At 46.5% G+C, this 11,288-nt stretch overlaps 1 long non-coding RNA gene across 1 annotated transcript in view; it reads left to right on the top strand.

Annotated features, from left to right (window-relative positions):
• The first annotated feature begins 7,102 nt into the window (after nt 1-7,102).
• LOC125757257 (uncharacterized) overlaps nt 7,103-11,288 on the top strand; it is a 74,559-nt gene continuing 70,373 nt past the window's right edge. The window contains exon 1 of the long non-coding RNA XR_007415186.1: nt 7,103-7,143. This is a non-coding gene — a long non-coding RNA (uncharacterized LOC125757257). The remainder of the gene's footprint in view (nt 7,144-11,288) is intronic.

Here is an 11,288-nt window from a genome sequence, read left to right as displayed (position 1 = left end):
TCGGACTATGAGACACGCTGTCGTCGAGTGCTCCGTATAATTTCGAACAGCTGGGGTCCTTTAGCGTGCTGTAGCATCCCACAGTACACGGGCCTCTAGCATTTCACATCCATCGAAAGGCGACTGCCTCAGTCGGGATCAAACTCGTCTTTTCGGGCAGTAGCCGGGCAGTACGTCCGATTACGGACGTGGCCGCCCTCCAAAAGATGGCGGCCACGTTCATAATCTTAGTTGGCGCATAATAAAACATTAGCATTCACCGAAGAAAAGGGAGTACTTCCCGACCACGTCTCACGAGTTCAATACGGCGAAATTTAACGCGACAGGGTTAAAGAGCTCGTTTCGCAGAAATTGCAGTCTTAACGTCGGGGACGGCGTCGTTGGTGGTGAACAAAAAATCATCATCTTCTCCGTGACCGAAAAATCGAGAAAGATGGAAATAAAATAAATAACAAAAATAATTCTCTCGAGCGAGAATCGAGCGCAGGCCCAAGCAGGTCTTCTACCACAGAGCGATACCATTGCTTGAAACTTCTTAAAATACATGAATGTCACGTAGTGGAACGAGTCTCCTTAACACATGCAAAATTGCGTGGCAGAAGTGTGGAATCGCATATGCGTCAAAAACATGTAAATTGTCCAACGAAAGGCCCGTCTATTTCAAAGCGCTCAGACATAGTTATTCATCATCAGAAGCAAAAGCATCAACAAAGTGAGCAGCTGCGTAGGTTCGGCTGTTGCCTTACGGATGCGTAGTGGGCACTTCGCTGATTCGCAAAAGGAACAATTATGGCGTAGCGGGCACTTAACAAGTGTACTTGCAGTAGGCATTGAAGGATAGTTTGAAACGCCCAATGTTACGCGCCTAGTCGTTCGTTTCCTTACGACACGGATGAGGCATCCACCGAGAACTGAAGGCAGGCTAGCAGATGAGAAGGCGATGCGCACGGGGCCCGATTACGCTATCGCGTTCTACTCTTGAAGGCGAAGCTCAAGCGTCCTCCAACTTTTTTCCTCACGGATACGCCCAACGTGTGCCTTTGTGCGCCACGTACCGTCAACCTATTGCACCCTATCAGAGACAACGGCACTTCCTTGTGGTGTGCGCGCGTCAAGATTGCTGACACACTGGGAAGCCAATGGCCAGAGCCGCGGCCGCTCATATCGCCATGGTCCGCATGCCGGTTGCATCGCTCAAAGCGCGGTTGTTAGTGCTGCAATACGGTAGTCCATGAGCGTTGTCTCGTGGTGTTATTTAATATTTCGTGAGTTTCCTTTATACGCCAGAAACAATCACCACGCAGCATGTACTGCCACGAGCAAAAGTAAACGGACCACGGGAGTGCGTGCCGAAGTTGCGCTCTGCGCCATCTAGTGGCAAACCGTCTGCAGTCGAGAGCATAGGTCTGGCCGCACAATCGCCAGAGCAATGCTCTCGACAACAGACGGCTCGCCGCTAGATGGCGCAAACCGCAACTTCGGCACGCGCTCCCGTGGACCGTATACTTTTGCTCACGGCAATACGTTGTCCACAAATAATTCCATTGGCCGCTTTGAAAGGCCCTCTACGACGTAACTAAGCGCATATGGTCCTAAAATGAGTATTAAAGATATTGCGCAGTCGATCTTACCTAATTATTAAGCGCAATATAAAAATACTCTAAAACATGCATCATGAAGGCAAAGCATATGTCGATAGTTTCATTCAGTTGCGGATAACCACTTTTTTCCAATATTTGGTTTTTGTTACGTGAAACACGCAGCTTGAGAACCAATACTTTCAACCAGCACTGTGATGGTGAACTAGGTCCTTGGTTATAATAAAAATCATAAATATATGCCAAAGCAGGTTTCTTTAAAGGGCCTCTGAACCACCCAGAGGTCGAAATTTAGTTGTGGTGTGACAGTTGTGCACGAGTCTACAACGAACACGTAAGCGTGAGAATTTTTCTAAACAGTGCCGTAATAGCGGTGTTAAACGCGTTTGGTGATCAAAACGCTGCGATAGCTGGTTTCACTCTTTCCTTCGCTACCATCCACTCGTCTGCTGGTCAACTCTCCCAAAGCCGCTTCGCCCTCTTCGCCGAGTACGCCTCCCAATCTCACGTCACATACCGTCATCACTGACGCGCTCTTCGAAACAGCGGGCACTTCCGATTGCCACGACTCCGTGAACTCTGTGCTTCTCGGCTAACCGCTGTTGTCGCCGTGCCAGCCCATGCTCGTACGAATTGTGCCTTAGGGACGCTGTGTTGCGCGGACGCCTTCGAAGGATCGCCAACGTGATGGACCCGTACGGTGACACGTGTCGCGTCCTTTCGTTTTTCCAGTCGGCGCTTTTGCAGCCGCACACTGATGCGTGAAACCGTCGCAAGACGCTGTCGGATTCAGTCCGCGTACCTTATCAGACCGCCAGGTGTGGCTGTGCTGGTACGCTAGCGATCTGGCAGTTGCGTTAGGGGCCGCAGTTGCCGATTCGCAAGAGCGCACACGCGGGCGACACGACGAACAGCAAGGAGCGCGGGCAGCTGCTTGCAGACTAATCGGGAGTCGTAGGTTCTTCTTCGACCAATTGCAGCATCGCCTGCATACCGCATCGCAGATTCAACACGCTGACGTCACACACGTCACTAGGCAGACCGGAATGGCCCGGAGAGGAGAAGAAATTGTTTCTTGGAATTTGTGGCGTGCCCGCGGGTTGAAGCGCTGCCATGTATGGCATCGTTGATCGCGACGGCATTCTGCACACGATGCACGTGTTTACTAGAAATGTTTTTAAAAATATCGAAGGTGGTTTAGGGGCCCTTTAAAAAACTTACCCTAGTTTCACACAATGTCAAATCTGCAGAAACAGCGGAGTTTTGGTACTACTGTGCTTACCTCGTGATATTCTGTGATGTCTCGTAATTTTCTGTGTTTGTCAGTGATTATGTAATTTATATAGTAGAGGTGCACAAGAAAGGACATGTGGCAGCCCCTGCCACACCTGCCACGGCTACAGTGACTTTAGGCCATATTCACGCTCTTGCCACCCTACCCCGTTTCACTGCACGGCTACCGCTTCGTCCACGACAGCGGCGGTTACGCCATCTATATGCGTATCTGGGAACTGGAGCATGACATGCGGCGTAGACGCTTGTCTGTCGTCAGGCCCAGCCCTACAAAAGCTCCACTGTTGCAACTTCTCGCGCACTAGCCGTAACGTAACCGCCCTGCCCGCTCTTTGGCCGAAACCATGACTATTTATCACTATGTGAGAGCACTTGATCACTGACTTCCTTGCAACTGCTATGCGTCTTTATGTTTTTTCTTCTCCTCATCATTCCCTTCGAATAACTAGCCGTCTTTGTTATTGTTTACTTGTTATGCGTCAGAACGTTACGATACTGTGTACATAAATTTCCCACGTGTGTCTAATGCTGTTTCATGAAATCTTTCCTCCTTTCCATTTATTCTTAGTTGTTGCGTGCATTTCTCCTCCATGGAACTGAGGTCTGCGCAGGAACGCCAATTCCAGCCTTGAGTCACACTAAACGCAGCCATATAGACGTCACAGTTGTCTTCGTTGCCGGCACTCGCCTTACACATCTACAAGACTTACACAGACATATCTATTGGAATATAGGACTTGATTCAATGTAAAAAAAGTGTCATGGCGAGCTTCTTGCTGACTGTTTCGCATAACATTATCTCCCTCTTTGCGTGGTTTCTGCGGGAATTTTTTTATTCTTCTTACTGTTCTGCCCCGCAGCTCATAATGGTTTGCGCAATTTTATGCCCCATATTGGTTCGTGATCCAAAATTATGAGCCACGCCAAGTTACAATAAGCACGTTTTCAGTAAGGGCATTGGTGCGAGTGTCTTTTGTCTATTCCTAGAAGCCATGCTCTTCGAGAGAGCGGTGCCCTGCCTCTTCGTAATTTTTAGTTTTCACGCTACACTGCTTCGTACTACATTTGCTTCCCCTCTCTTTATGCTTCAATTACTATCCCCCTTTTTTTTGCAGCGCCGTTTGGAAACTCGTAGATCTTCCTCGTTGTACTCAGCCGCGCGCCTCTATGCTACCCCGTGTACTAGCGGTCTGTGCCCCTAAAGCTATTTTCACAGCTATTTTCACAAAGCTATTTTCACAGCAGTCAGAATAAAATTAAACCTTCAGTTTTCAATACTTATGACAACTATCGCCACCGCATTATCTGCACGCTATGGTTGTTCGCATCCGACGCCAAGTCACGATGGTGTGCTGTTTAAGAATGAGCTCGATGGCACAGTGCCACATCATGCATGTCATTTAGGTATATGTGCCAGAACGGAATTGCCCCTGAGATGATCCCCGTAATAAATGATGAGTTTGAAAACGTTTGATTTTGCAGGGTCTATGAACGCGGAAACTTACGCCAAGTAATATTGGATGTAGGGCCTACTGGATCCGGTACAGTGGACCGCCTCGCGGTAGACGTTATCGGAGGCTCTACTGTCGGTGCTGGCGTGGGTGGTGCCGTTGTTGCTGGCGTGGTTGGCGCCGTCATAGGTGGACTTGGACTCGGCAAACGTGGCTGTGTTCCAGGACTTATGATTGGCTCAAAATCTGGAAGGTACGAGAATAAAATACTGCGGTGGAGTTAGTAAGTACAGGTCGCACAAACGCATTTTTCCCTGTACCACAAATTGTGCGTTCTGTCTTCTGCAGATATACAAGCAATTTTTATTCCCTGACACATGACAACTTTGCGTGGACCTCAAGAGAAGTATAAAGTGCAGATAATCGAATAAGCTCCCCGGAAAAGAATAGCGCATGACATATATTGTACACATGTAGCATAATTACCTGAAGCAGAAGGGGTTTGATGTGGGCGAGTTGGTGTAGCATGCTGAATGAAAAAAAGAATGCGCAAAAAACACGAGCACCATAAGGAACACTTACAATAGACGAGAGCAAACTATCAACTGAGTTTATTTGAAGAAACACGAATACTTATACATGAGAAAGCCCATATCACCATCATGACGTGCTAAGGCGCTCTCGCGACATGGAGGCAATCTTATTTTCCTTGTGCATTAGCTGCGCGTCAGTGGCACTTGAGGAAAAAGAGATTGCCTTCATGTCGCCATAAAGCCTTAGCACGCCATGATGGTGATATAGTTTTTTTCGTGTATCAGTATTCGTGTTTCTCCAAATAAACTCAGTTGATAGATTGCGCTCTTCTGTTGTATGTATCCTCATGGTCCTCGTGTTTTTGAGCATCGTTTTTTGTTTCATTGATCATAATTATCACTGTTGCAGACATGTTTCGGGATTAGATCTCGGACAGTCCTAATAGAGCTATGTGTATATTAAAGAGATAAGTGAACCTGAACTTGTGTCCAAGTAATAGAGGTATGGTTTACAAGTCCTGTTGCCAATTTCGATACACTAACGGGAATTTTACCTCTCCTGTTGCAGAAGAACGACGAGATCCAACCGCGTGCTGGCGTTTACCGTTTTCATCGTTGCTGGTCAAGGCATTCAAGAAAGTTCTCATTGAACAATCAAAGCACGAAAGCGTGGGCGAGTTTATACGGCACAGCGCCAAGAATCGGGGGCAGTCGGAAAGACACGATGAAGTCGGACTTACAAGTTGGAATTTATGACTTGAGCGAGCAAACGAACCCACCGATGCATTAACACACATAGGCACGCACTTGCGCCGACGCTTAACTAATCATTGTGGTAGCAAGCCAGTCTCTTTTTCGAGCGACAGCTCCAAGGAGATTTAATAGCACTAGTCCGCCCAGTAGAAAGCCCGTAATTTTTCCCTAGACAAAGCTGACCTTCAAGCTCAGGCAATGTCAACGCGGGGGAAAGACTATAGTGGAACACTAGGGGGAACATTCGACAATAACGAATTGCAGCTCGAAACCAACCAGACTGAGATGCATCCAACGCAGAGGCACTGGCAGCATCCATGTTGATCGATCCATCGCGCCCAAGGAATTTCAATCTCCTTTTTTTTTTCGACAAAACTGTGAGAGTAGGCAATGGGAGGTGTGGCTTGCAAGCAGCGTTCGGGAGGACCATTTGGCCTTTTTCGACCAAGCCCGGCGTGCCACGATCACTAGTGATGTCCTGGGCTGAAGGATCCGCCCACTGGGCCTGGATGCCATCATCAATAAATGTTTATACTACAGCTAGAGAGCCTACGGCGCCTAGCATCGCCTGTGTGATGTCTTGCAGTGAAACATGTTGGCGTGTAGTCGATGCACCTAGATTTCTCGTCATCTTTCTCTACATCAAGACCGCGAGATGGTGCATAGTTGTCGCCTATGAGGTCGAGCCAACGGTTTTTGGCCGTCTGAGCGCTTTCATAACGTTTTTCGTTCGATGCGCATTGCGTGCCGTTACACCAATGGCCTAAGACGCTGTCTGGCGGCCGTTACGCCACAACCAGGTGGAGGTAGAAGCAGGAGGATCGGGGACGTCAAGCCGTGATGCTCACAAGCTATAGCTCCACAAACTTGGTTTAATCGCGTTCAACCACGGCAATTTTTGATAAGGTTATATTCACTAACAGCTTCAGCGAACGTCGGCCCACAGGCGTCTCCCGTTTTTACTTGACTAAGAAGAATTGCTTGTTATCACGGCTGAAAACAACGAAGGTTCCGAAAGAACAGGTTGACAGCCGCATCCGCGACAATTTCTTGCAATGTGAAAGCATGTTGGGGGTACGCTTATGCTAGCTATTGCAGCGAACTTTTGAAAAAATCTGTTGCCACACCCCAATGATTTGCCAAACGTCTGTGCAAGTAGACGCTTGGCAAATTGATTGGGAAATCATTTAATGAAGGCAGCCCTTGACTTTCCTTTTGTTTTGCATTGTTCTGTTTCTACATCTCGTTCTTGTAGGACCTCAGTCTACATATTCACAGCGACCTTTCTTAGAATAGTCACGTCGCCTACGTTTTGTAACATACTTCGCGCTTTTTCATATCTTCTGCACAGCATAATGATGTATGCTTATGACACACAAAAGGCTTATTGTTTTCGTCGGTATTTCTTGCATGGGTTTGGTTTGTGTGAAATTTTAATATCAGAGCTGTTTAAGCTTGAGTTTCAGCCATGACCGGCGACCGCTCAAAACTCGGCGCAGCTGTGCAAAGCGAAATGTAAGTATAGCATAGCCATGTATATACAAGGGGTGGGAAAGGGAAGTCAGGGTGAGGAGAAGTGGTGTGTGGATGAGGGCGATGGAAAGAGGGAAGCAAAGAAGAAAAAGAAAATCTAAAGCATAGCACAGCATGGGAGAGAAGGGGGTGTGAGAGTGAGGAGGAGGAGGGGAGAAGGTAAATCATAGCATAGTCGTCTACAGTATAGTATAGCGGAGGATAGGAAAGTGAAGTGACGATGAGGAGGAGGGAAAGGAGGAGGAGAGAGCGTAAAGCATAGTATAGCCATGTACAGTATAGTATAGGATGGGGTGAGAAAGGGATGTGAGTGTGAAGAGGAGCGAAAGGTGGAGAGGGGAGGGTGGTATAGCAAGGGGTAAGGAAAGGGAAGTGAGGATGAGGACGAGTGGATGGAGGAGGGAGGGTATAGTATAGCGGAGGCGAGTTGAAGGCTGGAGACATGTGGGTGGTAAAGCGGAGAGGAGGAGGGGTGAGCGGAGATGATCAGCAACGCAGGCGGCAGGGCGGAGTAGGGCAGGGCAGAAGGAAATCTTCAGCCGCGCCAAGCGTAGATGTTGTGAACTTAGTGATGAGGTCATAGCTTTGCATTGCTTTGCACTCCATCGAGGAGTCTTCCCTCAGCTGCTCTGTGCCTTATCCTACGACGTTAAGTCAGTTAAGGCCCGCATATTTTTTTGTATGTTCGTTTTATGAGAGAAAGTTATGTTTGCAGTTCCACCGTCTTCTCGCACCTCTCAGTGCCTCTAAACTTCGAGCATTCTCGAGATACGTGACACTCATCTAGTATGGTAATTCCGTTTAACAACCATCGTTGTGTTTCTGTGTTTTTCGAAAAATGTCATTTCGCATAAGTATTGTATAACGTTCACAGCTTGCTTTTGTGTGCCTTCTTACTGCTAATCTAACAGCGATGCATCTTTTTTGGACTGCCGTCTTTTCTATGTCTTAGTGAACTACTAATATAATGCGTTCGGTTTTTTGCTGCCTGTCAGGCTCTTCCGCTCAAGCCGCCGTTGATTTGGCAGGCCTAATAACATGTGCTGTTTTATTTAAGGAAATAAAAAGTATTTTTATGATTATTAAGTGCACGCGCATGTGCATGAAAGCAACGGGACGTCCTTCCTAGCAATTTTTATATTAAATTCCAGGTTGAATTCAGCGGTAATCCTGTCTGCTCTTTTCGTGTGTCCCCATTTTTCGTCTATGCGCTGCTTTTTCTTCAAAGTCTGAGTGTAATTCTGCAGTTGTATCGAAAAAAAAGGTAAGAAGCAAGAAGCATACGTAGAGATATTACTCTAGCTTCTTGTACGGAAGACACCTCATGCTACTACGCGACATATTTCTTCTCAAACGCTGCAAGTAGTAACACCATTCACCTTGTTAACATTATCTATAATGAATACGAGAATGCCATCAGAATATTTTTGTAGAGGCAATGACCCCGTAGAACCGCTCAGTGGTCAATGACTTCTCTACAATTTATGTTTCTTGCTTCGCACAGGCGTCTGCACTTGGCGACAGCAAGGGCGGCGTTTCTGAAACATTTCCTCCGCAGGCAGAAATTAAACGGCACACCATGGCCCAAAAGCGAAATAAAAGAAATAGGCCTAGGCGTCGTAAACATCCGATGACGGCGCATGTTATAAAGAAAAAAAAATCTGATCACAGTACTGCGGTGTCAAGCGTAAATGTCTTTAGCAGGAAAGCGCACTTCGATAAAGACGCCAGACTGATGCGAAAATCTCAACGTCCTTAGAAACTGCATTTGGTCAAACTTTATCTGCACCTATGGCTGTCGCAAGCTCTCTTGTATTTGTGTAGCGACCTGAAGCAAGCGACATGTAGGAAAAGAAAAAAAAATGCGATCACAAAGCAGCTTAGCGCGCACTGAGCGCCGCAGCAGACAGCAGCTTCCGGTACAAGCGGGGGAACTTCCGGTGCATTCAACAGCTCGCGTCTCGGATAGCGGCGATACGCCGCCCACCCATTTCAGGGGATGTCAGTGGTGGCGTCCGGTTGACGTGTTTGTTCATTGAGCAATAGGAATTTCGCTTTTGATTGTGATCTGTCTTGGTTATTTTGCTTCTAATATTTCTACTAGCTACATCACAATTTTCTTGTATTCTGCTGTGTTTTGCTATCAACGTAGGTTACAAGTCATTGCTTTGTCCGTCGAGCGTCTTTCTCGACGCCTCCGCCCTTGTTTGATTGTTTTTTCTTAACGGGTATATTGCCTCCCTCAAAAACGATGATGTTTTCAAAAAAGTCGTGTTTTATTTTTAAGGATTTTAACAATCTCGAGACACTCAGAATTGTGCTACCTACCGCAAAAATTACGCCTTTATCTTGTTCGGTTCAAAAGTTACGTTGTTTTTTACAACTGCCGGCAGACCTCCCTGAAACCGAAACTGACCCGCTGCGAAAACGAAACCAACACCAACACTTAAATTCCCAAAAGTAATTCATTGTTACGCTCAAATGCAAATAATAGGTTTAGATTAGTTTGTTGTGCGCAAACTTGAGTGCATTGGGCACGTTGAAAAGCGCGTGGGATGCCGACTGAGAAAATTGAAAAAGACTACTCATGGACTAGGAGGTAAAGGGAAGTTGACGGATGTCATGATCGATTGATTGCAAAACTATTGTGGCATTGCAATCAGGGCCAATGTGGGCAACCTCCAAGGAATGAAGCAGGCCACACTAGCAAGTCTGTTTCATTGCAGTTCAACTGACGCAACTCCTAGGCACGGCCTGTGTCCTTTAGGAGTGAAAAGCTGGTGGGCCTACAACCGAGTACAAGCTTTAGGCACAGGACATTACAAGCATAGGGGAGGCTTTTCTAATGACATACTCAACAAAGTGAAGCCGGTGTATGCAGACCTGTGTTCAGAAGAGCTTTCGAAGAAGTGTCTTCACGGAAAAACGCAAAACGCGAACGAGTGCTTCAATGGGATGCTGTGGCAGCGCGTCCCGAAAGATGTCTATGTAGGCCTGCGCACTGTTTTGTTTGGCCTATTCGACTGTGTATGTCACTTCAACAATGGAAATAGTGGCACGCTAGGCATCTTAAGGCAGGCTGGTGTCGACCCTGGCTACTACACCACAGTAGCGTGTCTCAGCAGGGACCGAGCACGCTTGAGGCGCGCTAAACGCCACTCAACGGGCGACCAAAAACACGCCCGAAAAAACAACGAGACGCTAAACTTTCTCACAGGGAGCTTGTAGCAGCTAAGGAGGGACCCAGCTACGAGCCTGGTGGTTTTTAGCCTTCCACGACTATCGAATGTAGTGTATAGCACGTTTCGAAAACTTTATTGTTGATTTTCTCAAAACTCCATTTTCATTTGTTTTTTGATGCGCCAAAGGTCCTAACTTAAGAATAAACCAATACATTTCTTTCAAACTTGCCATGCTTATTTCTTGAACACTATTCTGTGCAATGAACTAGGATAATTGAAATGCGTCCACAAGTTTTGATGTTATAAGACTGACTGAATTGCGACCGCCTGAAATTATGAAATTTTTGGTTTTTCGGCTATAAAAAACCTAAGTTTGTAGATAGTGCAAACATTCTAGTTCATTGCACAGCCTGCATATATAGCTATACTGCTGCCAAGCTATTTGTGTTTAGTATTACTAGATCATGACTTATGACCATTTGCCTGATGGTCATATTTTGGGTAATTTCAGTAATTAAATGGTGATCAGGTTTCAATTTTTGCTCTAACATAATTGAAGGGTCTTTTTAAACAGCTTTTCTTATGGCAAACACAAAGGAATCAGTTTAGAATCAAAATCTAAAAAGTTTGCTAAAAAGGAGGCAACATACCTTAACGCTGATCTAACAACTCGACACCTACCGTCATTCCGCCCAAACTATTTCTCTCCTGACACAAGAGCTCGGAGAGATGCTGCGTGTGCGCCTCAGTGAGGGTGAAATCCTAAAACATGCAGCTGGGCGAGTTGGTTCACACTTATAAGAAAATAATGGATGCGCACAAACTATAGACAAGGACGCAGAAGACTCCTGCGTGTCTTCAGCGCCCTTGTCTATATTTTGTGCGCATCCATTTTTTCCTTGCAACTGTGGAATCATAAGCTCGCATATTACTCGCACCGAGGAT

Source organism: Rhipicephalus sanguineus, chromosome 2 (genome assembly GCF_013339695.2).
Source record: "Rhipicephalus sanguineus isolate Rsan-2018 chromosome 2, BIME_Rsan_1.4, whole genome shotgun sequence".
In the NCBI taxonomy this organism is placed as follows: Eukaryota; Metazoa; Arthropoda; class Arachnida; order Ixodida; family Ixodidae; genus Rhipicephalus; species Rhipicephalus sanguineus.
This window is presented reverse-complemented; position numbering and strand designations above follow the sequence as displayed.